The sequence below is a fragment of the Felis catus genome, chromosome A3 (assembly GCF_018350175.1).
Source record: "Felis catus isolate Fca126 chromosome A3, F.catus_Fca126_mat1.0, whole genome shotgun sequence".
In the NCBI taxonomy this organism is placed as follows: Eukaryota; Metazoa; Chordata; class Mammalia; order Carnivora; family Felidae; genus Felis; species Felis catus.
In genome coordinates this window covers 11,250,844-11,276,150 of record NC_058370.1, presented here as the reverse complement: position 1 = coordinate 11,276,150, position 25,307 = coordinate 11,250,844, and the positions used below count along the sequence as shown (strand labels likewise).

The following is a 25,307-nucleotide window of genomic DNA, read 5'->3' as shown; positions in this document are numbered from 1 at the left end:
CCCACTCACTGCGGTTGTTCACATGCCTTCTATACCCCACGGTTGCCTGTAACCCCAGTCCCTGCGTCTGGCTGAGATGCATGGCCCAGTGGTGCAGAGTCAGCCTCCTGGATGCCCGAGCTCTCCCGCCAGCAGGTCCCGGGACTCCTGTGCAGGCACGTGGGCTGGTGGACGGGGACTGTTTGCTGATGGAGGCTGTTAACAGCACCGGAAATGGTCAAGGGTTCAACGAGAGATGAGCCATCTGGTCATCCCAAGGTAAACAGTTTACAAGAGACAAAGCAAGCCAGCCTGCCGTTTTGGTTTTTCTTTCGACAGTGCCATGTGCACTTTCCTTTTCCCCCTGGTACCAACTGCAGAGACAGGCTGTCCCCGGCCCCCTGACCCCAGCTCAGTGCCACCCTGGGGCAGGGAGGCAGGAAAAGTCAGATGTTTTCACAACTTTTCTTGCCCCGTTCTCAGGACTGAGTGACTTTATGCCAGGTGGTTAAGCCACAGTGTAAGGAGAGTGGATTTCCTCCCAAAGGAACAGGCTTATTTTCTAGAACCCAAAGCCTTCAGTTTCAAGAATCTTCAGCCTTAAATCCATTTCCTGTTGGAAAAAGACCCCTACTGGTCTCCCCAGGTATTGCAGCCCTGCTCTACCAGCCACTAAAAATGCCCACAGAAAAGGAAGAGAGGGGCTCCGTTCCCTATGTTCACAGAGAAGCCAGGGGATTCTCAGGCATACAGGATATGTATGTGGCTTAACAGCCTGAAATAAACAGTTTGTGCTGGAATTGTAATCCTGGAGTTTCCAAAAGTGTTGCAAAACCCTCCAGGCAGACTCTGGAGTTTGTGTACTACAAGCTGTTTATCAATTAATTCCTTCTTTGCCAAACATTCCTACTTGGCCTACTGGGAGATGAGTTTGGTGGGAACGCATCTCCGATTTTGTAATGAAAATCACCAGGGAGAGAGGGCTCATGTTACAGAAGATGTAGCTGGAACAGGTGCTTCCCATAAGGACAAGGATAGTCCTAAGTTTTAAGCTCGTGTAATAAAGAAGGGTGATATCTGGGGACCAGGAGTTGGGGACCCTGCAATAACCCAGGAGATACACATCCACAGATCCACAGGGAGGGTGATGATTATAAGTCTTGAGGTCCAAAAAAAACAAGTTCAAGTTCAGACTTTGCCTCTTTCTGGCTCTGCGACTTAGACAAGTCACTTAACCTCTGAGCCTTGGTTTCCTCATCTATAAATTCATCGACATTACCTTACATTACTCCTTTTACAGTTTTCTCTTTATTAAAAGGAAAAACCAAACTATAACTTATAGCTTTTTTTAAAGTTTATTTATTTATTTATTTATTTATTTATTTATTTATTTTTTGAGAGGGGATGGGCAGGGGCAGAGAGAGAGAGAGAGAGAGAGAGAGAGAGAGAGAATCCCAAGCAGGCTCTGTGCTGTCAGTTCAGGGCTCAAACTCACGAACTGCAAGGTCATGCCCTGAGCCTAAATCAATAGTCAGAGGCCTAATTGACTGACCACCCAGGCGCCCTGATTTATAGCTTTGTCTACTGCTTTGTGCCACAAAGTTAGAGACCTGAGGAAGTGTATTAGTTTCCTGTGGCTGCTGTAACAAAGGACCATAAAGCAGGTAGCTTAAAACAGAAATGTATGGTCTCTTCTGGAAGCTAGAAGTCCAAACTCAAGGTGTCGGCAGGGCCCTGTCCCCTCTAAAGTCTCTAGGAAATGGTCCTTCCTTGCCTCTCCCAGCTGTTGCTGGTGGTCGTCTGTCCTTGGGCCTTCTTGGCTTCTAGCCACACCTCTCCAGTCTCTGCCTCTTGGGTCACGTGACCTCCTCCCAGGGGTCTCTGCCTTCACAAGGCATTTCCCTCTTGCTCTAAGCACACGGTCACTGGACTGGGGCCCACCCTACTGACCTCATCTTAACTTGATTACAGCTGCAAAGACCCTATTTCCAAAGAAAGTTACATGCACCAGTACGAGGGGATAAGACTTCAGCAGATCTCTTGGGGTGGGGGCGGGGGGACACACTTCAACCATAACGGGTAGAAAACACTTTGTTTAATGCAGCAGGCTAAGGGGATTCTAGATGTGTCAAGGTGGGCCCCGAGCATTGGTGGGTGGGAGAAAAAACACTAGTTCAGTATGAGAAAACACAGAAATGTGCTTGTTGGTGACTGACAGCCGGAGAAGGGGAGGGCTTTGGGGGATGGGAGGGAATGAGACATGAAATTCTCCAGGCAATGAAACTTTGGGATGGGGATTCTGAAATTTACTTCCAAGTGTGCTCCCCCTGGCTTCCCATTACCCCGAATTCTGTAGACTTTCTCTCCTCCTGATGGCAGGCATCCCTTTTTCCTTCTGAGGACTTAGTTGCTTGTTTATTTATTTATGGGAGGGGAGAGCGCAAGTGGGGGAGGGGCAGAGAGAGGGGGACAGAGGATCTGAAGCGGGCTCTGCACTGACAGGCTGACGACAGCGAGCCTGATGTGGGGCTCGAACTCATGAACCACGAGATCATGACCTGAGCTGAAGTCAGAGGCTCCACGGACTGAGCCATCCAGGCCCCGTGAGGACTTAGTTTTTGCCCATTTACCGTATTCCAGGCCTGTGCGCACCCCCGGTGACCTTCCGGGAGACCCCCTCGGCTCAAATTCACCAGATTCTTTTCACGGGCTCCCAGCAGCTGTCTCTAGAGTCCGCTCTCCCAGCAGGCTTGTGTCAGCAATAGTTTAGGAAAAACGAAAGAATTGGAGCAGTGTCCAACATGGGATAAAGGGGGGAAAGACAGCAATTTTGGAAGAGTGGAGGATTTTTAAAAATTAACATGTCAGCACAAAGGTACCTAGAAGAAATGTTAAGACCCTCAAGAATCCTTGGGGGCAGTGAGGGAGAGGGTAGGGGCCGGGGTCCTGGGTTTCTCACTGGGGTCTCGGGCCTTGGTTTAAATATAAAAGGGGGTACCCCTACAGGAAGTCTAGAAGACGTGGGCCTCTGGGGGCTGACGCTTGAGGGATCCGAATGCCTGGCGCCCGCTGACACAGGGCAGTGATGGCTGTTACCTGACACATTGTCCCCTGGAGTGCGTGGCCCCTCGCTTTTGGCCAGCGCCTCACAGCCCCGGCCAAACCGCCTCCCCCGCGGGGAGGCTGGGCCCCTGCCAAGCTGGGCCCTTCCTGCACACATGCTGTTTTGATTCTGCGCCCCTCTGGCTTTATTGGTTTTTTCCTGCTAAATGAGGTGAGGTTTGCCCAGCCCAGTGGCAATTCCCGTAAAAACTGGAGTTTCGATGACCCAATGTGGCGAGTTTACAAGGAAGTACTCCCTGTAGGCTGGGCTGCCTGGAAATGATGCTTCGTCCCTTCCAGGGGCAGCAAAGAGGTCTGAGGGTTCTAATGGGAGGCAGGGGTACTATGGGCGCCAAGAGCCCCGGGCTGGGGGTCAGAAATCTGGACGTCAGCCCTTGCTGGGCTAGGTAGGCGTTCTCCTCTCTCCGGTGGGTAAAAATGGGGATAAAGCACAGACCCCACAGCATTGTTGTTGGGCTCCAACGGGATTACAGATGTAGAATCGGTCTGAGAGCCGTGAAGCACTAACAAATGAAAAGATGTATCTATCGGTATAACTGTAGCTATTGTGATCATCATTATTAGAACCTAAGATCTTCTGCGGCAGGCAGAATATTAAGATGGCCCACAGTGACCTCTGACCTTGCATAATCCTTTCTCGTTTGAGTGTGGATGGACCCTGTAAATATAATGGGCTATTGTGTTACTTTCTATGGCGAAAGGGAGGCTATCCTGGGTGGGCCTGACCTTATCAGGTGAGCCCTTAAACAGGACTGGCTCTTCTAGCCGAAAAGATGTTTAAAGTAGGGGAGGGATTCGGTGTGAGGGAGAGTCTGCATCGCTGGCTTTGAAGACGGGGGGGGGGGGGGGGCGTGGGGCAAGGAATCCTGAGGGCCTCTAGAAGCTGAAGGTGGCCCCGGCTGGCAACGAATAAGGAAGCGGGGACCTCAGTCCTGTAGCTACATGGGTCCAAGTAACGCCCACAAGAGTGATCTTGAAGCGGATTCGTCCCCAGACCCCTCCGGACAAGAACCCGGCCTGACTGGTATCTTGAATCCAGCTTTGCAACGCCCTCCGCAGAGACCCGAGCCCCACCAACTTCTGCCCTCCGGAACCGGGAGCTCCTAAACGGGGATTGGGTTAAACTGCTGGGTTTGTGGCAGCCCGTTCCACGGCGGTAGGAGACCAACAAACTCTGCCGAGGGAAGCCTTAAAATGGAAGGCTCGCCGTGCGCCTAGTGGTTGGAGACGAGGCTCAAATCCTGACCATACCGTTCACCGGCCGTGTGATTTTGGCCACACTATCTCCCTCGCCTCCCAGAACCTCTGTTTCCTCATCTGTAAAACGGGGAAGGAAATTACATGTGCGTGAAGCTTCGGAGCAGGGTACGTCATAAGGGCACGTAGGAAATGCTCGAGGAACACGAGCACTGAACGTGTGAATGATTAGAAATGAGCTGAGAGCTAACGACAGCGCACCTGTGGTCTCCAGAGCCCTGTCCCCTACACCAAGGACATGGGAATGAGCCCTGACCCAGTGTCCTGGGAGTTATAGGATCCCCTGGGGAATCAGGACCCGGAAAGCCACAACTTTGGAGACAGTAGGTGGTAACGCATGACATCCTCGGGGGGCACAGAGAGCCCTGACGCAGTTCCCTCCTCGAGACGCCCTCTGCGCTGGCTGTTCCGAGGAGGGAATCTGCCACTCAGCTCCTGTGTCATTCTGGGTAAAGGAAGCCTGGGGCCCAGCCTCCTTCCTTGAAAAGAGGCTGATCCGGGACCCAGGGAGACAGGAAGGTCCAGTCTCCCAGTTCTGTTGCTGGCAACGTGCCCTCACCAACCCCACCGCACCCCCAGATTCTCCTAGGCTCTGAACCCCGCAACCCCTCCAACTGCTCCTGTGGCCCGGTCCTCCGAGCAGTCCCCAACCCTGGCCACCCACCCTCACGCCCAGACTCAATCAGTGCACCTGCCTCTCTGTTCCCTTGGACCCGGCTGGGCAGCACCAGCAGTGAACGCTGTTAAGTTTCTAAGTAAACGCCACTTGGCTTCTTCCCCAGCAAATCGAATCCGCAGTGAGATGCCATTCCGCCCCCACGAGGATGGCCGTAACCTAAGCAACGGACAACAGGCGCCAGCGAGGACGTGGACAGATCGGCCCCTTGGACACCGCTGGCGGGAAGACGTGCGGCCACTTTGGAAGACAGCTTGGCTGTCCCTCAAGTGGTTAAGCACCGAGTTACAAGACCGAGCTGAGCAATTCCACTCCTCGACGTGCGCCCGAGCGAAACGAAAACATATGTCCACGCAAGGCCTGCACGCGAATGTTCAAAGCAGCTTCACTCTTGATGGCCCAGGAGCTAAAACTACCCAAATGTTCCTCAGCCGACGAGTGGGTAACAAAACGTGGTATATCCATACAACGGGCTAATGTCCAGCCGTACAAAGAAATGAGGCAGCCATGTATGTCGCCCTGTGGATGAATCTTGAAAACATTACGCTGAATGAAAGAAGCCAGACACAGAAGGCCACATAATATATGATTCCATTTCTATGGAATGTCCAGAACAGGCAAAAATCCATAGAGACGGAACATAGATTAGTGGTTGCCAGAGGCTGGGAGCAGAGAAGGATGGGAGGGGGTCGTGACTGCTAATGGGGATGGGTTTTTTTTTGTGGGGGCAGCGCAATTTGAAAGTGTGAACTTCATGGTACGTGAGTTCTAGTTCGATTTTTACAAATGGGCTTAAAAAAGTCTCGACGGGTCATTGCTGGCCGCGCGGCCTTGGGCAGGTGACTTGGCCTGTGCCCCCAAGTTCCCCATCTGTAGAATGGGGCCATAACAACAGCACTCCGTCGCGGGTCTGCTGAGATTGCGTAAGACAACGCAAGAAAGCAGTGCTCCGTAAAGAGACGTTTCAGCATTCGTGTTAGGATTAGTCACTGGACTAGCATACATTTGGGGCGGTTTCCGGAGAGTCTGCCTCCTCAAGCAACCCTGCTCCCTTATCCGCATGCTGCCTGGCTGGTTTTCCTCCTCCTTCCACCCCCTCGACCTTGGACCTTGGCTTACGGTGCTCCTGCTGTTTCCTGCAATGCCCTGCTGGCCCTTCGCGGGCGGGTCCGAGCGCTGGCCCTCGCCTCGAAGCGGGCCCCCAGCGGCACCTTTTCTGAGCCCCCTTCCCCGATCCACCCTAGCCACGGGAAGCTCCATCCTCTTCCGGAGGCCCTCAGAGAGAGTCCCTTCGGCAGACTGAATCCCACTCAAAAGATTTCATTTCCCGAGCCAGGCTCCAAGCAGCGCGAGGAGAAGGCTTACGTCTGGCTTAGTGTGTCCCAAATTTCATGCATTTACCTCCGTTACGATTTCCCCACACAGCAGTACCACCTGTGGTACTTATTTATTTCTACTTATTTATTTATTTATTTATTTATTTCAAGCGTATTTAGTTTTGAGAGAGAGAGAGAGAGAGCGAGAGAGAGAGAGCAGGGGAGGGGCGGTCAGGGGGGTGGGGGTGGACAAGGGATCCCAAACAGGCTCTGTGCTGACAGCAGGTAGCCCGATGCGGGGCTCGAACCCATGAACTACAAGATCATGACCTGAGCCGACCTGAGCCGAAGTCAGACACTTAACCGACTGAGCCCCCCAGGTGCCCCTGAATACTTTTTAAAAAATCAACTCGCTTTTCAAAAACGAAGGCTGTTTTGGAAGGACGATTGAACATAGACAGGAAGTGGGAAGTACTCACACCGAACCCAGGGCCATGTTCAAGTGCAGGTAGGCACGTTACCTGCTAAGCCTGTTCTTTCAAAGTGGGGAGATTAGTAGGTCTTAGGGGGGCACGAAGGACGTACAAACAACAAAAAGACTTTCCCTTTGGCCTAATCGGGACTGAAAGATCATTGAAAGGGGACTCACATGATCTGCGAGTCACTGTTACGTGATACGTGCCCCTCCTGAATCATCTTCCCTCCTCTCCTGCAGCTTGGGACTTAAATATCACCTCCCAGTGAGGCCTCTCCCAGCCCCTCATCTAAGTGGGACCAGCCCTGCCTTCCCATTTCCCAATTTCCCATCACTCCTTTATTTTTCTCTTTAGCACTGAACACCAGCAGATATCCTACTCACTGTATTTTCCTTGCCTTCTGTCTGTCACCCCACCTAGAGTGCACGCTCTTAATGGACCAGCACTACCAGGAAAGGACCTGGAACCTAGGAGGCATTCAGTAAATACCCGCCGAACGAATCGGTTAGTGCATGGATGAATGAATGAATGAACCTTGTACCTCCAGAAGCTTTGTACTGTCTTACACTAAGTTTGTACCAAATCTTAACCCTTGGGAGGTAGCCCAATGAAGCATTGTTGAGCATGCAACTGAGTGAATGAATCACTCCGTCAATCAATGAATTTTTGTCTGGGTTGTAAAGCTCCCAGCTTTTGAGATAACCCAGGCTTCTTCACGTGTGTGTGTTTTCAAAGTCCCTGATTCTAAATTCCTCCCACAGACCGTCTCCAAGGGCCGAAAGAACGGAGCCTTTGCCAAGAAAAGAGGCTGAATTCTCAGGCCCTCCACTTCAGATCGAATGGTGCTGCTTTACCAGGGAAAGAAAGGTAGGGACCCCAAGGAGCTGTGGGAGCTCAGGAGGAGTGGGGAGAGCATTCTCCAGAGACACACTCCTTCTTGCCCCCCTGCCCAGCCACCCTGGCACACTGCTGCCTGGGAGAAACCAGCCAGACACGCAGGCACGCTGCAGTTACTAAGTGATGCTAAGTACATCAAGATGGGCATCCTGACGCCAGCCACTCTGAGCGGATCTGGAATGAATCGGGGGGTTGTTACGATCGCCAACTTAAGCCTCTTCTCACAGGAAAAATATTTATTTCACTGAGCTCTGCTTTTTGGAAAGCTGCGCCTGTAACAATCTGCATCGATCGAGCAGAGTTTTGGCTACTGCTGGCTTTGTCTCTTCTCCTGTGTTGGGCTGCGTGCGTGCGTGCGCGCGTGCGCGCGTGCGCGCGCGCGTCCAATTTAATACAGGCTTTTTCTCCCCCCTGGTTTGGGGCAAAAATACACACCAATGTGAGGAGAAAAGTAAGCACTCCCATCCCTCCCCGGGGCCGATCAGCCTTTACTGCGCACTTTTTTCCATTGCTTTTCTACTCTTGGAGCCGAGGGCCGGGGTTTGAATCCCAGCTCTGCCCCTTGCTGGCCGCGTGACCTAGAGAGTCATGTTACCACTTGGAACCTCTGTTTCCTCATCTGTCAGATGGAGTAATAGGCCCGCCCCTTTGGGTGGGAGGAGGAGATGAGAGGAAAAGTATACAGAGCTTAGCAGAGTTTCCAGCACATAGTAGGTGCTCCATAAATGGTACCTATTTTACGGGAGGAAGATATAGAATTTTTGTACGTCATTACACATCCCACTAGACCCCAACTGCACGGAGGAATATTACTTTTTAGCTGTTGCTCACTTGACATTTCATTCTTTAATTTGCATTTCAAAACACTTCCCCCACTATTTTCCTAACGCTAGTTTTATCAGCTACAGGGCTGAATGGTTACTATATGCCAAGCACGCGCTAAGGGCTCTGCAGGCAATATTTTAATCACACGTCTGGTTTGTACCCAGACTTGAACAGATATCTGCACACCCGTGTTCACAGCAACGTTAGTCACAATGGCCGAAAGGTGGAAGCGACCCAAGTGTCCATCACCGGATGAATAGATAAATAAAACGCAGCCTAGCCACACAACGGAATACTGTTCCGCCTTAAAAAGGAGGGGACTTCTACAGGGAAGGCCACAACGTGAACGGACCTTGGGGACATTGTGCAAAATGAAGTAAGCCGGTCATAAAAGAGCGATTATTGTACGATTCCTCCTAGATGACGTCCTGAGAGCAAAGTCACGGAGACAGAAAGTAGGGTGGGCCTGGGGAAGGGGGACTGAGGAGTTAGCATTTAACGGGGACAGAGTTTCAGCTGAGGAAGACGAAAAAGTTCTGGAGCGGATGGTGGTGATTGTTGTTCAGCAACGTGAATGTTCCCAACGCCACAGAGCTGCACACCTAAAAATGGGTGAGACATTAAAAAAAAAAAATTATAAGGGCGCCTGGGTGGCTCCGTCGGTCGAGCGTCCGACTTCGGCTCAGGTCATGATCTCGCGGTCCGTGGGTTCGAGCCCCGCGTCAGGCTCTGTGCTTACAGCTCAGAGCCTGGAGCCTGCTTCCGATTCTGTGTCTCCCTCTCTCTGGCCCTCCACCACTTGCACTCTCTCTGTCTCTCTCTCTCTCTCAAAAATTAATAAACTTTTTAAAAAACTATAAAAATGGGTAATGTGGTACATTTTATGTTATGTATATCTCACCACCACAACAACAAAAAATCTTAATCTTCCTAGCATTTTGTAAGGTAGATTTTTAAAAAATTTCTTTTTAACCTTTATTTATTTTTGAGACAGAGAGAGACAGAGCATGAACGGGGGAGGGGCAGAGAGAGAGGGAAACACAGAACCCGAAGCAGGCTCCAGGCTCCAAGCTGTCAGCACAGAGCCCGACGCGGGGCTCGAACCCACGGACCACGAGATCATGACCTGAGCCGAAGTCAGACGCTCGACCGACGGAGCCACCCAGGCGCCCCAAGGTAGATGTTTTTATTACCCACTGCCACCCTCATTCTTTACAAGATCATGAAACTGAGGCTCAGAGAGGTTGAACACTTTTCCCAGAGTCACACAGCTTCTGAGAAGTAGAGACAGGCCTAGATCCCAGGTCTTACTCTTCAAGCCTGTGATGCCACAAGCACTCTGTGGACACAGGAGTCAGAGGGAAAAGCAACCCAACTCAAGGGGGCAGGCGGAATTAGCAGTGCCAGACTGGCCCTCAAAGTTCAGAGTTCAGTTCTAAATTTATCCTCTGACCTTCTTGTGGGTTCTAAATTTGGCCAAACAAGTTCTTCCAGCCTAATCGATGACGTAAGTGCAGGTGCGGAAGATCAAACCTCCTTCCTGGTATGAAAGTAATAAAATAATGCAGATTTGTTTGGAAAAGCCACCCCCCCCCAACCTGTCAGCAGCCATTTGGGTGACCCTGGACCCACTGGCAGTGCAGACACATAGCAGAGCCCAAGTCTGCGTTTCTCCTCCTAAATGAACAAGAAACAGAGCCTCAGGAAATAGCTAGACAAGAAAATTCTAACCAGAACCAAACTTAAAATTTTCCTGAAGTTATTAATTAAGAACAAAACAAGACTCTTCGGATAGTCTCCGGTCAAGGGGGGGCATTGCCGGGGCTGAGCCCCCACTTCTCCAGGAGGTATTGGGATGGCTTCTCAGACATCTTGCCTCTACTGAAGTGGAACAGACACGTGACCCTTGTGGTCCGGCCACCGATATCTGAACACGCCTCGGACACTCGACACTTGAGCTGAAAGGTCATGGATATTGGGGGTCGGGGTAACCATTCTGGGGGGCATATGCACACAGATGTATATAGAAAAGGGGTTGGTGCTGGGGCGCTCTGGATCCCAGTGTAAGTATTGAGTGGCTGGATCAAACTTTATCTGAAACCCACCCTACCACTGACTTTGCCATTACACAATCCGACAAAATCTCTCTTCAAATTACTCTTGTTAGGTTGTCTGGGGTTTTTCCTTTTTTTTTTTTCTTTCTTTTATGACCAAAAGGAACATCTCTATAACTTTCCCATGTGTCCCATTTTTACCTGAAATTGTTAGACGTATGACACGGAACCACACCAAAGCAGGCGGAAACCCTTTGGCAGAGTTTAGGATTCCAAGCAGTGTCCCTGCATGTCCCAAGTAACAAGTTCCCCTCTTCTGGTCTGAAGCACTTGGAGGAGGGAGAAGAAGGTTAGGACTTTGTTGCAGGGACATGCTGTCCCCGAACTTCTCAGCCTCCGAACTGCTGTTATCAGGATCTCTCCAAAGGTCCTGGACAAAGGGTGAAGCCAGGAACTCCTGAGGCTAAGGGCAGTTCCGGGGCCTGAGAGAGAAGGGCCAGGCTGGGGCTGGGGCAGAAATATGTCTTCCGTTTCCCTTGGGCCCCCACAGCACAGCTGTTGTCCGCAGTGAGGTTAGCCAACAACAGGGACAAGTAACATCCACTGGACAGGCAGTGCCTCGGGCGCAAGGCACTACTGGGGATAAACTGAGTCTCACCCACGCAAAAGGGCTTAGCAGTGAGTGGTGGCCCCGGAATCTGGGCCTGGGTCTCATGGCTCCAAGTGGGGCACCTTTTCCAACCCACTGCAGTGAAGCTTGGCGACCGCGGGCTTTCGCTGCGGCCACATCTGCCCTCGCACTTCCCTTCCAGCTGGTTCCGCCATCAGCAGCCCCTCCAGAGCCTCTCTCAGGGGCTCCAGGGAGCTGACTGCTGATGAGGAAAAGGATTGGCCACAAACCTGACTCTCCCTCCAGCCTCTGCCAGACCCACCGGAGGCGTGGGTGCGTCCAGCCTACCTGGAAGCCTCTGCTTTTGTCGTCAGACAGGGCTGTCTTGATGAGGACCAGACCCCCTGAAGAAGGGAAAAGCCAGAGAAATTAAAAGTAGGTCTCCAAGAGGAAATCAGCAATAAAAACTGGCCACATCTGTGAAACTGGGTGCTTCTCAAGGGCCAGACGCTGGACCTGGGTCTAAGCCCGGGGAGTGGACGTCACAGGTGCTGCCGTAATCGCGGTGGTCCTACACCTGCGGGAACCGTTGGAGGCCTCCGGGCACAGCCCCCTTGGGTGGTTCTCCGTCCAGGGGGTCCACCCAGGACCCTCCTCTGAGATGTCCCACCGCCGCCACCACCCGGTTCCTAGCATTTCCCGCAGGCTCCCGGAGGAGTCAGCTGCACGGGAATCCGGGATGGATTTGAGTCCTGGCCCCGCAGCTCACCGGCTGTGTGACTTGGGGGAAATCCGTTCTTGCTGAGCCTCAGTTTTCTCACCTGGACCTTGGGGGGGGGGGGCTTGTTGTAGACCAGAAGTTTCCACCTGTCTGCGGGCCGGGGACTCAACCGAGGGAGCCATGACAGGCATTGATTTATGCCACTCAGCCTCCAGCGTGACATTTTCCCAAGTGCACACCCTGTCCTCTCTGGGAATGATCCGAGGGCAGGAAGCCCACGTGCTTCTCGGTTCCCACCCAGCACCTTGCACGAAGCCGCCGCCGGGAGCGACGCGCTTGGTGGTTCTCAAATGACTCCCACTCTCCGTTCTGTTCCTTTTCACGGCCCGTGGAGTGCAGCTCCGTCAGAACCAGGGTCAGGCGGACCCGACCTCAAGCCCTTACTCAACTGTGGCCACGGAAGCTCTGGTCCCTCTCTCCAAGCGTCCGGTTCAGCGTCTGTTCCTGGGGAATAACCCCCTCTGCTTCCTAAGGTCTCCTTGTGCGTTTCTTTTTTTTTTTTTTTTAATTTTTTTTTCCAACGTTTTTATTTATTTTTGGGACAGACAGAGACAGAGCATGAACGGGGGAGGGTCAGAGAGAGAGGGAGACACAGAATCTGAAACAGGCTCCAGGCTCTGAGCCATCAGCCCAGAGCCCGACGCGGGGCTGGAACTCACAGACCATGAGATCATGACCTGAGCCAAAGTCGGACGCTCAACCGACTGAGCCACCCAGGCGCCCCCGCCTTGTGCATTTCAATTAAGACAGCATACGAAGCTCTTGGCTTCCGCTAAAATTGCTAATTGAGTTCGTGCATCATATATCTCACAACAGGCTCTTTGGGGTCAGGACACCCGTTACCTTCCTGCAAAGAATCGGCCGGTTTGGGGCACCTATTTTCTCCCTCTGACTGGGCGCGGCTGAGCGGGGAAGAAAACTGGCTATGTCAAGACTTTCTCTCTGCTTCCTCTGGCTTCCCTAGTCTGGCTGCCAGCCACTCGTCCTCCCCTCCAAGACCGCCCCGCCCCCACCCCCAGAAAGGAAGACACCTTCAGCATCACCCCCGGTTGAGAATGTGAGCCTAGTGGAGCACGTTACCCGGTTTTACGGCATTGAAGGCAGGGCATCCCAAAGCCCGGCGAGACGTCTGCGACGGACACGCAGTTTGACCCGTGGGTTCCCCGGGACTCGCCCTGCCCGGCTGCTCCCTGTGCTGTGCTCGTCTCCAGACAGCGCTCGGCGAGAGAGGCCAGCGGCTAAGCTCTCTGGCTTTCCTCTGACCTCGAGTCTCTTTGTTTGCCTTGTGCAGCAGCGGTCGAGAGTGGAAATCTCCACTCAGGGACGGGCCTCCTCTCTGTGCTAGAATCAGGAGAACGCCACAGGAAAGGAGGCTGCCCAAGGGTCGGGAGGTCCGGTCACTGAGTTCCTACATGACACTGGCCGACCCTCAGCGCTTCCGTTTCCTCATCTCCATCGGCCGAGAACAGAAATTGCAGGTAAGTCTCGGCTCACGTTAGAGAAATTGAACGGTGGGAGGCGCTCCATAAACACCCCCTCAACACCCACTGGCGGAGGAGACAGGTTGCTTCTGGTGGAGCCTCCGGGTGGATTGATTCTGAGGCTGTGTTTGGGCTCACTGAGTGCTGGTCGATTAGCAACGTCTTCCAAGACCCAAAGGACGGAAGGGAGGGTGTATTTGGTGCCACGTAGTCGGCACCCCATGCTAGGGGCTCTGTAAGGTTCCTCAAAGCCCGAAATGGTTCAGAGTCTTAAGATCTCATTGGATCACGCAAAACTTCAGGAGAGCTCTCCGCTGATGTGGCCTTTCTCCTAACAGCACCACACTTCTCAGTGCCCATCACCGAGGCCCGTCCAGATCGCCACTTCCTTAGAGCCACGATGATGGATTCCACCAAGGAAATTTCCACTGAACCGGGTCACTGAAAATCAGCCCCACGACCCCCTACTCCCACCCACCCCGATGGATCCAGCAACACCTGATGCTAAACCTAATTCTAGATTTTTAAGTTACATGAGCTAACGCATTCTCTTTTTTGCTTCCGCAGTATGAATCGGGGCTTTGTCATTCGTAACTCAAAGGGTCCTAATTCACAGATTCTTTCCTTTTCCCAAAATGAGGACCAAAAAAGGCTTTGGCTAGTATGAGAGTGAGGACGTCTGGGGCTTTGCTTTTGTTTTCGTTTGAGCCACCCAAACAGGAGGCCTAGAATTCCGAGAAAGGACACCAGCTTCTTCAAATGCAGAAGACTGGGAGACACCTGCTGAGGGGTCTTTGTGATAAGATAGCCTCAGCTTTGGACAAGTAGAGCCGAAAAGGGGGCAAGTTGTCTGGAATATCTTTTTATTCGCCTCAAAATGTAGTTTTCGTGAATGCTTTTTCCTTAGTTTCTTAGGGCGCGGAATCCAGCTTGGTTGAATTTTGTTTAAACACATTGGCATAAATCATAAATGCCCTTGGGAAAGAACATTAACCAGCAACCAGCAACATTAACATCCCTCCACCCCCACCCGTCTCCTCCAGTTAAATGGACTGGAACCTCTCCACCTTGTCCCCAAAGGAAACTTCCCTGCCTGTCCTAGAACATTTCAGAATTGGGCTCCTGCTGTAAGTTTTAACATAGCCTCACCACAGCTCAGCCTCCTGGCCGGGCCCCTCCACAGTGAGAGGAAGGCAGGGACCTTGGCATGGGAACTAACAGCTCTGGGCATTTCCGGAGTCTGGCTCTTGAAGTTTTTTTCCTGGGGCAAATTCTTCCCTTCCCTTCCCGCCTCCCCATTCAGGAACCTCAGCGGTGGGAACATAGCAAAGGCTTTGGTACCGAACAGATCCGGGGACAAAACCTAGTCTGTCACATTCTTGCTGTTTCATCATGGACAAGTTGCTTAACCTCTCTGAGCCTCAACTTCCTGCACAACGGGGATGATGATACCACCCGCTATGGAGGGCTGTTTCGGAGAATTCGACATTCTAATGCTTGCACAGCCTGACATAGTCAGTGTCAACGGGAGCACTTGTATTAGTAGTCGTGGCATTCTCACGATTTTCGTTCCTCTGCGTGGATGCACATCTTCCTGTGGGTTCCGCTGGGTTCAAATCCCAGCTCTGCCGAATGAGAGCTCTGTGACCAGGAACAAGATTGGCTCAGGGCAGAAATGAAGAAGGACAGAGGGGAGAGAGAGAGACACAGAGAGACGGAGACTGATGGCCAGCAACTTCCGCAGCATTCGGCCACCCCGGTTTGAGACTCTCCATTTTCCGCCTGGTCACCCTTGGAGATCTATCTGCCCCATTCTTTCAAAAGCGAGGGATTGATCTTTGTTCCCCAGGAGGCATCTGAGGTCCCGGAGTCTACAGACAGGGACTGAGATGTGACAGAGGCTCTGACCACCGGCTCCATGGTACTTTGTTACCCGGCACCCGAACAGACTAAGACAATTGTCACTCACTGCTCGGAATGCTTCTCCTTCGGCACATTTGCCACAAGTCTGACGACTTAAGTGTGTGATAGTTTCTATAACAGGTAACGGTTTGAGAAATGGGACCGTGCTTTCCTCTTTGCCTCTTTGGGTAAACGGTCCTTCCCCTTGGTCCTCAGCTATCCATCTGCCTGGGGAAGATGTGCATCCATACAGAGGACAAAAAGCAGGATCGTGGCGATATTCGGTTGCTTACAAATCAAAACAGATTTTGCCACAAGACAGTAGACTTCAAGGCCACCACAGTGAGAAAACATTTATTGAATGTCCTTTAGGTACCAACTAGCATAGCAAAGGCACAGTACTTTCCCAGACTGTCAGGAGAATAGAGGTCTCCCTTTACCTATGCCCCCAGGCTTGCTCCCTACGCAGAAGGAGCACGCGCACGGATGAAGGACTTCATCTCAGCTTCATTCTCAGCTTCAGCCCAGCGAGTGCAGAGGCACCTAGGAGGGTGGTGGCACAGGGTATGGACACAGGGGCTATTGGGGCTCAAATCCCAGCTCCGCCATCCAAGAGCTCTGTGACCAGGAACAAATTATTTCACTTCTCCGTGCCTCGGTCTCCTCATCTATAAAACGGGACACGTCGCTTCTCGGCCTTTTGGCTAAGATCAAGTGTATAAAACAGGACACGGGCTACTTCCTCACAGTGTTGCTAGGCATGCATATCTAATGAGTTACTGCTTAGTATAGACTCTGATATATAATGATTCTAAGTATCAGCTACTTCTTTATTATTTATTTACTTATTATATTTCTTTGTTTAATGTAAGTAGAGCCAGCTCCAAAGGCAGAGCTTTGCACTGATCCTCTGGGGGCTGGAGGAGGAAGTCGCGGGGAGGCCACTGCCCACCAGTTTAATTTGGGAGACCATGAAAATGCTGTAAGTTGCAAGGAGGGAAGCCTTCCCCAGCGTTGCACTTTCGCTGGCTACACGAGTCCTCCCGTGGCCGGGATGGGACTCGGGATGTTCCTTTTCATGGGGGAGACGCTTTGTTAGGGTCGTGGGCAGCCCCGCAGGGCCCAGATGCGGTGGAGGCGAGGGCTCTGAGCCAGGGAAGGGACAAGTCAGCCAGGCAGGGCTCGGGGCCTAGACCGTGCGTGCTTCCAGCCGCCAGCTTCAGCCTCAAGGGTCAGAAGGACCAGTAGTGATCACCGGCAACAGACGTGGCTGGAGACCTCGCCTCCCCACCTCCGCCTAGGAGCCTCGGGGACTCTCCTGGGACTCCAGACCCCGTGCCACCTTAGGGGGGCTGAGGATGGAGAAGGAAATCTGAGAGCGAGCATGACCTAAAGACCTAAAGTAGTGGATCAGATTCAATTGACCAGATTAGACTAAGTCTAGCGTTCTTCCTCGTTGCCCCGGGACTGGGGTTTGTGAGAAATCTCAGCTCAGTTACAGGATACAAAGAAAGGACACTTTTTTCTGCAGAGGCACGTGATAGCGTGGCCTAAGATGCAGCCTCAACGTCAGTCCCCCAGGATGCCGCTCCTGGGGGCGGAATCGCACCTGTCGGAACGGTGGGAGGCGTTCCATAAACACCCCCTCGATCAGTGAGGGTGCCATTCAATCCTGACTCTGACCGGCGACCAACAGGTGGCCCGTGTCTGGGAGTGGGGGAGGAGGAACTCTTTTCTCGGCTTCCTTGGGGGAAGGGGGTAGAGGGGGGTCCCGCCGCCTGGCCTTCACCCTCCTCTTCAGCGCGAGCGGGCCCACCGACTTGTCTCTAAGGAGGGAGGGAAAGTGACAAAAGTGACGCGACGCCACCTCCACCATTGGGGACTCAACCCTACCCACGTGGGCGCATACACACGTGCACAGCCCTAAGCACGCCCACGCGCGCCCGCACGCCCACGCGCATGCGCACCTGCACCCGCACGCACGCCCACGGGCAGGCGCACGCACGCGCCCTCCTGGCCGGCTCGCTGCGCTGGAGACGGGGGACGCCGTGGCGGGAAACGGAGGGCCACGCGCCCCAGAAGCGAGTCCCGCCCGCACCGCCGAGCGAACTGGGAGGCAGATCCTGCCCCTGAACCTTGAGACGCCCGGAGCCCCGCCGACACCTCGACGCGCCTGTGACGAGGCCTGAAGCCGAGGATCCGGCCGCCGCGCCTGCACCCCGACCCGCAGAAACTGGTGAGATCGTAGACGCGTGTTGTTTTAAGCCGCTAAGCTGTGGGGACATGTGTTACGCAGGGTAGATAACTAATCCAGCCCCTCATTAGCTCTGTGCCCCTGAACCAGCTACTTAACCTTATGTGTGTTCCCTTGATCCGAAAAGGGGCATCGTAACTGCACCCCCACCTTACAGGTTCATTGTAAGGACCAAGAGAATGAATGAATGAATGAATGAATGAACGGGACACCTGGCTGGAGCAGTGAGTTTACACTATCAGGAAATGAAGCCTGAGGGGTGGGACAGAATGAAGCTGTAAAGAGCCCCCACCCCCACCCCGGGCAGCTGCCACAAGGCCGAGTGCCCAGCTGGGCCCCCAGGAAGGTCCGTCACCAAAGTGAAGCCCCACCCCCACCCTCACTTTGTCCCAGCGGGTTTCTCCTGGGGCTCGAAAGGACCAGTGCTCAGGGGTGCCTGTGGCCGGGGCGCCCAGCATCCTTCGCCCTCCACCCAGCCATCCCTACCCTGGGCTCTGCCATCCCTTCTTCGGGGATTATGTTCCCCTTGGGGCTGCTGTTGCCCAAAAGCTGGCCAGGCTCGGCGCCGTGGAGACAAACAAGCCACAGCATCTGATAGCTCTAGAAACTGACCCCCGTGGGAGAGCCGCAGCCAGCTGGCATGAGTCCCAGGAGCTGGCCACGGCTCCTGGGCATCGGTCCTGGGGGTGACAGGGGCTTTAGCCTTCCCATGGCAACGGATGCCTGACTCCAAGTCAGAACAGACTTTAGACTTGGATACATGTCACAGGGCCTGGGAGTCTTAACAAATATGTCCAGCCCTCCCTGTCCCAGGTCTGTGTCACCTCCAGACCTGAGCTGGACCCGTCATGGTGCCCACCTCTGAACCCCAGTTTTGAGTGCCCAGAGATGCGTACGTCTGTTCCCCATCTCATCTGGGGTTGGAGCCACTTGGGCAGAAGGGGCACAGAGGCCACAAGGCCATTGTCTGTCCTGCTCTCGCTCCTGAGCTGGGGATGCGAATCAGACCCTTGGCGTTCACAGGCATGGAGACTGGTTGCCAGCCCGTGGTAGCGGCTTGTGGTGACCCATCCCTCCTCCTGGGTCCTCCCCACTCAAGCCGATCCCACGTCTTTCTTTCTTTTTTTTTTTTTTTTTTAATATTTTTTTTCAACGTTTATTTATTTTTGGAACAGAGAGAGACAGAGCATGAACAGGGGAGGGGCAGAGAGAGAGGGAGACACAGAATCGGAAACAGGCTCCAGGCTCCGGGCCATCAGCCCAGAGCCCGACGCGGGGCTCGAACCCACGGACCGCGAGATCGTGACCTGGCTGAAGTCGGACGCTTAACCGACTGCGCCACCCAGGCGCCCCAAGCCGATCCCACTTCTTAGATTCTGGGCACGTGGCTCTGGCCAGGCTGGGTGACAGCCAACATGGGCCCTGGTCTCCCAGTGAGGGGCAGGTACTAGCAGGAAGCTCCTGCAAGGAAGCTCCTGCACAGCGTGCGTGAGCAAGTTAGGAGCTTGGCCCTGACCCACAGCCAGAAGGCACAGGGCTCCTTCCTTCTCGTCCTGATTTTGCGTCTTCCCTGCCAATGCCGTACTATACATCACAACGATTGGCGGAGGAGAATTTGCTCTGTGCCATTAGCTCCAGAAATCCCCATAAGCCCCCAAGGTAGGTTCTGCTATAATCCGTGTTAGAGAGGGGCTGTCTCAGGCCTAGCTGGTCAGTGGGAGAGGCAGGATTTGAACCCAGGCAGTCTGGCTTTGGGACAGTGCTCTCTGTGATGTGGCTGGCTCCTACAGGCTTGGCAGCCACTCTCTCAGCTGCTAACACCCCCCCCCCCCCGCAAAGCCCCGCAGGCTGGCTTTGTTCTTGGAGAGCCCCCGATCTGCCCAGGGGCCTCCAACTTTCTTGCTGGCTAAGAGAAGGCTCCTGGCTCTTCCTGCTGACAGAGTGGCTATTTCCCGGTCCCAAAGCCCCAGTTGTTGGAAATTACAATCCTTCCTCGTGGCTCCCAGCTCATGGCTTCGAGGGGCTCCTGATTGCACCCGTCTCCCATTAGCCAAAGCAAGTTATTTCTGTGGCCGTGACACAGGCGTGTTAAAAGGTAAACTGTCGTACATCATCTGGCGGTGTACTCGTTTGTCTCTGGCAGGCCCCATTCCGGCCCTGCCAGGACCCCGCGCTCCCCTAGCTGTCAAAGAAACAGCTTCATCCTGCCTGCAAAGGCCTTCGCCAGGCCTGGCCCGGCCCAAGAAGTCGGGGGTTGAGGACCTGACAGAGTGAATCACTTTGTGAGCATTTAACAGCATTGTCCCGATGACGAATAAATCACACCTTAATGGACCATTTTTCAATCTGTAACCCCAAGTCAGGACTCCTAAAATGTTACCAGATGTCAAGGATGAAATGGATGCCTCCGGCACGCTCCTGCACGCGTGAGGGTCGCACGCCTCCTACCTGCTTCCTACCCGCAGGAGAGGCGGGCACTAGCGATGTGAGGCAGAACGCAACTTCACGTTTGCCGCCGTGAAGACGTGAGCCAACCCCCCCACCCCCACCCGCCTTTTATAGCCTCTTCGTGGGAGATGTGTCTGGAGAGAGTGGAGAGAGGTGTGGGCCAGGAGACAGCATAGCTCAGATGGCTGGGAGAGAGAGTACAGTGACTCGAAGCCCTCGGAATGGGGTTGGAGGGTCTCAGAACCTTGCCAGCTTTGGAGTCAGAAAGAAAAGGTTTGCTCCCAGATTTGCTATTTAGCAGCTGTGTGACCTTGAGCAAGGCAGTTCATCTCTCTGGCCTCAAACGGATAATCCTAGAACTCGCTTCACAAGGTTGTAGAGACGGGCTAAACGGGGGAAAGAATGAAAAGGGCACAGAAAAGTGCTCAGCACCTCGTATGTGCTGCACAAACTGTGTGGTAAGAGACGTGTTAGTAATAGCTAATGTTTACTAGGAGCAGTGTCCCCCCAGAAATTCATGTCCACCCAGAGACCTGGAGTGTGACCTTACTTGGGAATCAAGTTTTGCCGATGTGGTTAGTTAAGACGAGGTCGTACTGGACGGAGGTGGCCCCAAATCCAATGATTGGTGTCCTTAGGAGGGGAAGAAGGCCACGTGAAGCCAGTGAATCGATGCTTATTCATTTGTTGACCCGTCCGGGGCAAGTCCAACAGCAGCCGAGGCCGGCACCCGGGAACAGCATCTTCTGGCCTGTTCGACACCCTCAAACAACCCCTAAGGTCACCCCTGGATTTCTGTGATCTGGATTTCCTGTCATTGCTGCTGCTAGGTCGGGGGGTGGGGTGGAGCGGGGCAAGATGCAGGCCAGACCACACGTTATGGTGCCGTCCCAACAGCAAAGATCCCCTACGCTGGGTCAGGAGTGTTTTTCCACCAGGAAACAAGAACAGTTCATGTGAGTTTGTTCACCCTTTGTCCCAGGATACAAAAATGTAAGAAATGCACAAGGGCTCTGGCCACAGAGGGACACTGCATCTCGCCCCCGAGATCCATTTCCTGCACAGGGCTGAGGGTCAGGGCAGAGACCCCTGCAGGGAGAGTCAGGACGAGTACCGCCCTGCTGCGCGCTTGCCGTGGGGAGCCAGAGAGGCTCCCCTTTCTCTGGGCCCTGGTTTTCTTATCTGTAAAATGGGGGTGGTGATGCCTGATGCCTGGTCCCTGAGCTCACAGAGTTAAGCTCTAGCAGATGTCATCACTGCAGGTAGGGTCCTCTTGGGCTCTTTTCCTCTTGTTCTCCCAAAGAGGTCAACCGCATGAGACATGAGTCCCTCTCTCAGTGCCTCCCCCAGCCCCCACTTTATAACAAGCCGCCTTGACCCTGGCAGTCAGTCCATATGTATCCACTAAGCCCCAACTGCATGCACGATGCCGTGCCCGTCTCTGGGAGGATATTTACAGTTGTCAACACTGTTGATTAACAGTGTCAGCAATGGCCACTGTTTATTGAGCATTTGCTAGATCCAAAGCCTTGCGTGCTTTGCCTCTCCTAATCCTCGCAGCACATCTGTAAGACAGTGTCATCAGAACCCCGGTTTTTGAGAGAAAACTCCGTTCGGAGGGAATACGACTTGCCCAAGTCCACACGGTTAGTCTGGACTCCCTTTCTACCCTGCTTCCAAATGAGTCATTACTGCCTGCAGGCGCCCACAGCCCAGTGCAGTGATGGGACCCACCCATAATGAGACATTCCTAACACAAGCTTGTACTTCTCATGTCTGACATAGTGTCAGACACTTCATAGTGTTACGTCACTAAGACCTCCCAAGACCTTCCTGAGAAGTTGTTACCGTTATTATTATTATTATCCTGCTTAAACAGATGAGGACACACAAGTCCAGGGGGTTGTGTGGGTGGGAGTGCTAGAAAGTCAGGACCAAATCCAGCCTCTTCCGCAGCTCAGATTCTCAGTCACTACTCATTTTTGCCTCCCTCAAGGGAGCTGGATACCGTTGGTGCTCAATCAGTACAGAGACAGACAAGGGTGTTGGAATCCAGATCCCGGCAGGCTTCCTGGAGGAAGAGGATTGCAGAGGATGGGCAGAACCTGCATGGCACAGATTTCCTGTCTCCAGACCACCTCAGGGCATCTGTCAGGAACCTGGGAGCTGGATGGCCCAGCCGCAACCTTCTGAAACTCACTTCGTGGCGCCTCACTCCCCTGAGGGACTCCAGAGGAATCTGTCCCACCTAACCCCGCCTCCCACAGGCCTGTCTGCATGCCAGGCCAGGGCTGGCCCTTCACCCACAGACCTCTCATTCTGCAGGCCCCAGCAAGGAAAATCAGAGCCAAGGTTATCGTGGGGGTCACATACCTTAGGGGAGGGGTGGGTATACAAAGCCACAAGTTATTCAATGCAGCACTATTTGCAATCACAAAAGATTGGAACCAGTCTCACGTCCATCAGCAAGGGACTAGGTTAAGATACTTTGGCCTGATCACCTACGACTCAGGTGTCCACGGGGGAAGAGCGGGAGGCTTGTGAGTAAATCCTAAAAGCTGACATTTATGAGGGACTTGACCCTCTCCCGAGTGCGTTAACTCATTTGACCCTACGTCAATCTCAGGAGGAGAGACCGTTATCACTTTAAAGTGAGGAAACCGAGGCACCAAGAGGTCGAGTCCCCTGCCCACCGCTCACGGCTCTGAGCAACACAGCTGGGCTTGGTGCAGGCGGTGCGTGTCAGAGCCCCGCTCAGAAGCACCCTGCCACGTGGCCTCCTGGCTCCTCTGTCCCAGGGGCCCCTCTGCCGGGAACTCCCCAGAACCTGGGAGAGGAGAGAACCACACAGACGACCTTCAGCCCCTCCCAGCCCACGCTGGCCTGGGGGAGCAGGTGTAACCAGAGGAGGCTGACTGAAGCCTCCCGCGTCTGCGACAGATTGTGATAACTCGGACGCGGTGGTAGCCAGCTTCTCTCCACAGTCAATTATGGCCAGCGGGGGCCCACTGGTTATTTTTATAGCCTTTCCTGGAGTCATGACAAGGAAAACTAAACGAGCCACAGGACCCCTTTCATCACTAACAGCCGGGTTTCACAGTTGGGGGTGGAGGAAGGACAGAAAAAAAATCACTTTTTTTCCCCACTTTTGAGCTAATCAACAGAACTCAAGGCTGGGCGGCCAACGTGTTGGTGTTGAGAAAAGCTGTTCTCAAGCAGAACTAATTGGCAACAGGAATGGAATCTTTTCCCCCAAAAAAGTATAAACACGCTTGATCCCTGGGAATTACCCTTTGGAATAGGTATTCCAGACATGTTGTGTGCAACTGCACGGCCCTTCGGCTCACACAGGCGAGGCCAGAGGCGGCCTGCGCTGCTTGTGGCTCAGCCTGGTCAGCCTTGTTCTCGACGGGATGGTCACAAAGGCCAGTGGCCCAAACCAGCCCAGCCCGGAGTGGACATTTGCTCTCCTGCTGCCCCGTACCCCTTCCTTCCTCCTAGAAACAGCAGTTGGCTTTGGGATACCTCATGCCCTGATTGCAGACGCTGGTTTGGGTGGAATTCATCCCCTCTCTCCTCCGGGGCTGAGCCCTGGTAGGTGTAAGCCAGTGAACAGATTCCAGGAAATTTTTAGGAATAGGCACACACCCCAATAAGAAACAATAAGGTACAAAAAGGAATATTTAATGACGCTTCTAGAAAAGAGAGCTCTTGCCATTTTTAGAGGTGCAGAGAGGTTGAAGCAACCTACCCAGAGGCACACAGCATAGTAGAAGGAGATCCAGGATACGAACCCAGGTCTGTAGGATTGAGGAGTTTTTTTTGACATTTGACTTCTAGGCTCTACCAAGAGGTGGCGTAACCTCGCGAGGAAGCCAGACGAGACGGATTCAGACCCATCTCTGCGGTTTACCACCTGTGTGATTTCAGGCAAGTTACTTAACCTCTCTGCACCTCAGTTTCCACATCCGTGAAGTGGGGCCTAAAAGAGCACCTCTATCTGTGGGCTCTGAGGGTTGAATGGATTAACAGCAGTACACGTAGGGTGTGAGCAACTGTACTGTCACGGAGTGAGGATCTGTCCCCACCCGCGACACTCTGTTGCCCCCGCACGGGAAGAGCCAGACCGACTAACGGCTAGAGAAGGGGAGGAAGGCGAGAGCAGTGGTGTCCGGGCAAGGTCTGTGATCCCTCCTCCGCGTTTTCCCCCCTGTGGCACGGCTCTCGGGCTCGGCTCCTCTCCAGGAACAGCCACACCGCAAGGATGTGAGACATCACGAACCCGCAGCCCGGTCGAGGCTTTTGGATATTCTTAGACCCAGAGATGCACAGTCAGTGGCAGCGGGGCCTGTCCGCGGTGGTGGTGGTAAAGAGCGGGGGGAGGTGCCACCCGGTCGCGTGGCAAAAAGGAGGACGTCAGACAAATGCCCTGTGGCAGGGGGCTCGCGTGAATTGGCGCAGCCACGCCGGGAAATAGTTCAGGACGTTATTTCCCGTTTCCGGCACCCCAGCAGTTGCGCTTCTGGGAATGCACGTGAGACCCACGCCGGCGTGCACGGCCCGGGACAGGTGCAAGAATGCTCAAAGCAGCGCCTTTCAGTTTTGCAGACAGACAAGTGGGAAGCACCCCAAATGCCTGCGGACGGGGAACACAAGTGGCGACGTGCCGCGTCATAGCACGCGACAGTAGAAAAGAAAGACACGAGGAGCCGTGTGCCATCACGGGGGTAAATTTTAGTGGCAGATGCTGTATGAGAACATAAGTGGCGCAAGACAACATATATCTTTTTATAACCTTTAAAATTAGTGAAAGTCAATATATCATTTTTGTATAAACGCAGAAGCTATATAATTTTTTTCTAAACAAGGGAAGTCAGGATGATGTAAACATTCTGCGAGGGGACAGTGGTGTCGGTTGTATGACACTGAGAGTGTGTTCGATGCCATTATAAACTTGAAAATGGTTAAAGTGGTAAATTTTATGTATATTTTTGCACTAATTGAGAGAACCTTTTTAATGTTGATTTGAGAGAGAGAGAGCATGCGCACGAGTGCGAGCAGGGGAGGGGCAGAGAGAGAGGGAGACAGAGGATCCAAAGCAGGCTCCGGGCTCTGAGCTGTCAGCACAGAGCCCAGTGTGGGGCTCAAATCCACAACGGTGAGATCGTGCCCTGAGCAAAACCAAGAGTCGGACGCTTAACCGACTGAGCCCCCCTGGGTGACCCGCC

At 53.4% G+C, this 25,307-nt stretch overlaps 1 protein-coding gene and 2 long non-coding RNA genes across 6 annotated transcripts in view; 1 reads left to right on the top strand and 2 right to left on the bottom strand.

Moving 5' to 3' along the window:
* Positions 1–25,307, bottom strand: part of RIPOR3 (RIPOR family member 3) — a 76,627-nt gene that overhangs the window by 43,530 nt on the left and 7,790 nt on the right. The window lies entirely within an intron of this gene.
* Positions 5,597–24,013, top strand: LOC123384279. 3 transcript variants are annotated; one of them, XR_006595096.1, is made up of 6 exons: positions 5,597–5,792; positions 7,248–7,331; positions 7,589–7,694; positions 13,286–13,472; positions 13,814–17,613; positions 23,920–24,013. It is a non-coding gene; the product is annotated as an uncharacterized LOC123384279 (long non-coding RNA). The 3 variants fall into 3 exon arrangements; XR_006595095.1 differs by lacking the exon at positions 5,597–5,792 and adding an exon at positions 6,667–6,859; XR_006595094.1 differs by lacking the exon at positions 5,597–5,792 and having other exon boundaries at positions 6,667–7,331.
* Positions 8,552–13,256, bottom strand: LOC105260412. Its single transcript, XR_002154411.3, has 4 exons — positions 13,075–13,256; positions 11,562–11,617; positions 10,805–10,932; positions 8,552–9,151 (listed from the first exon to the last, which is right to left on the bottom strand). It is a non-coding gene; the product is annotated as an uncharacterized LOC105260412 (long non-coding RNA).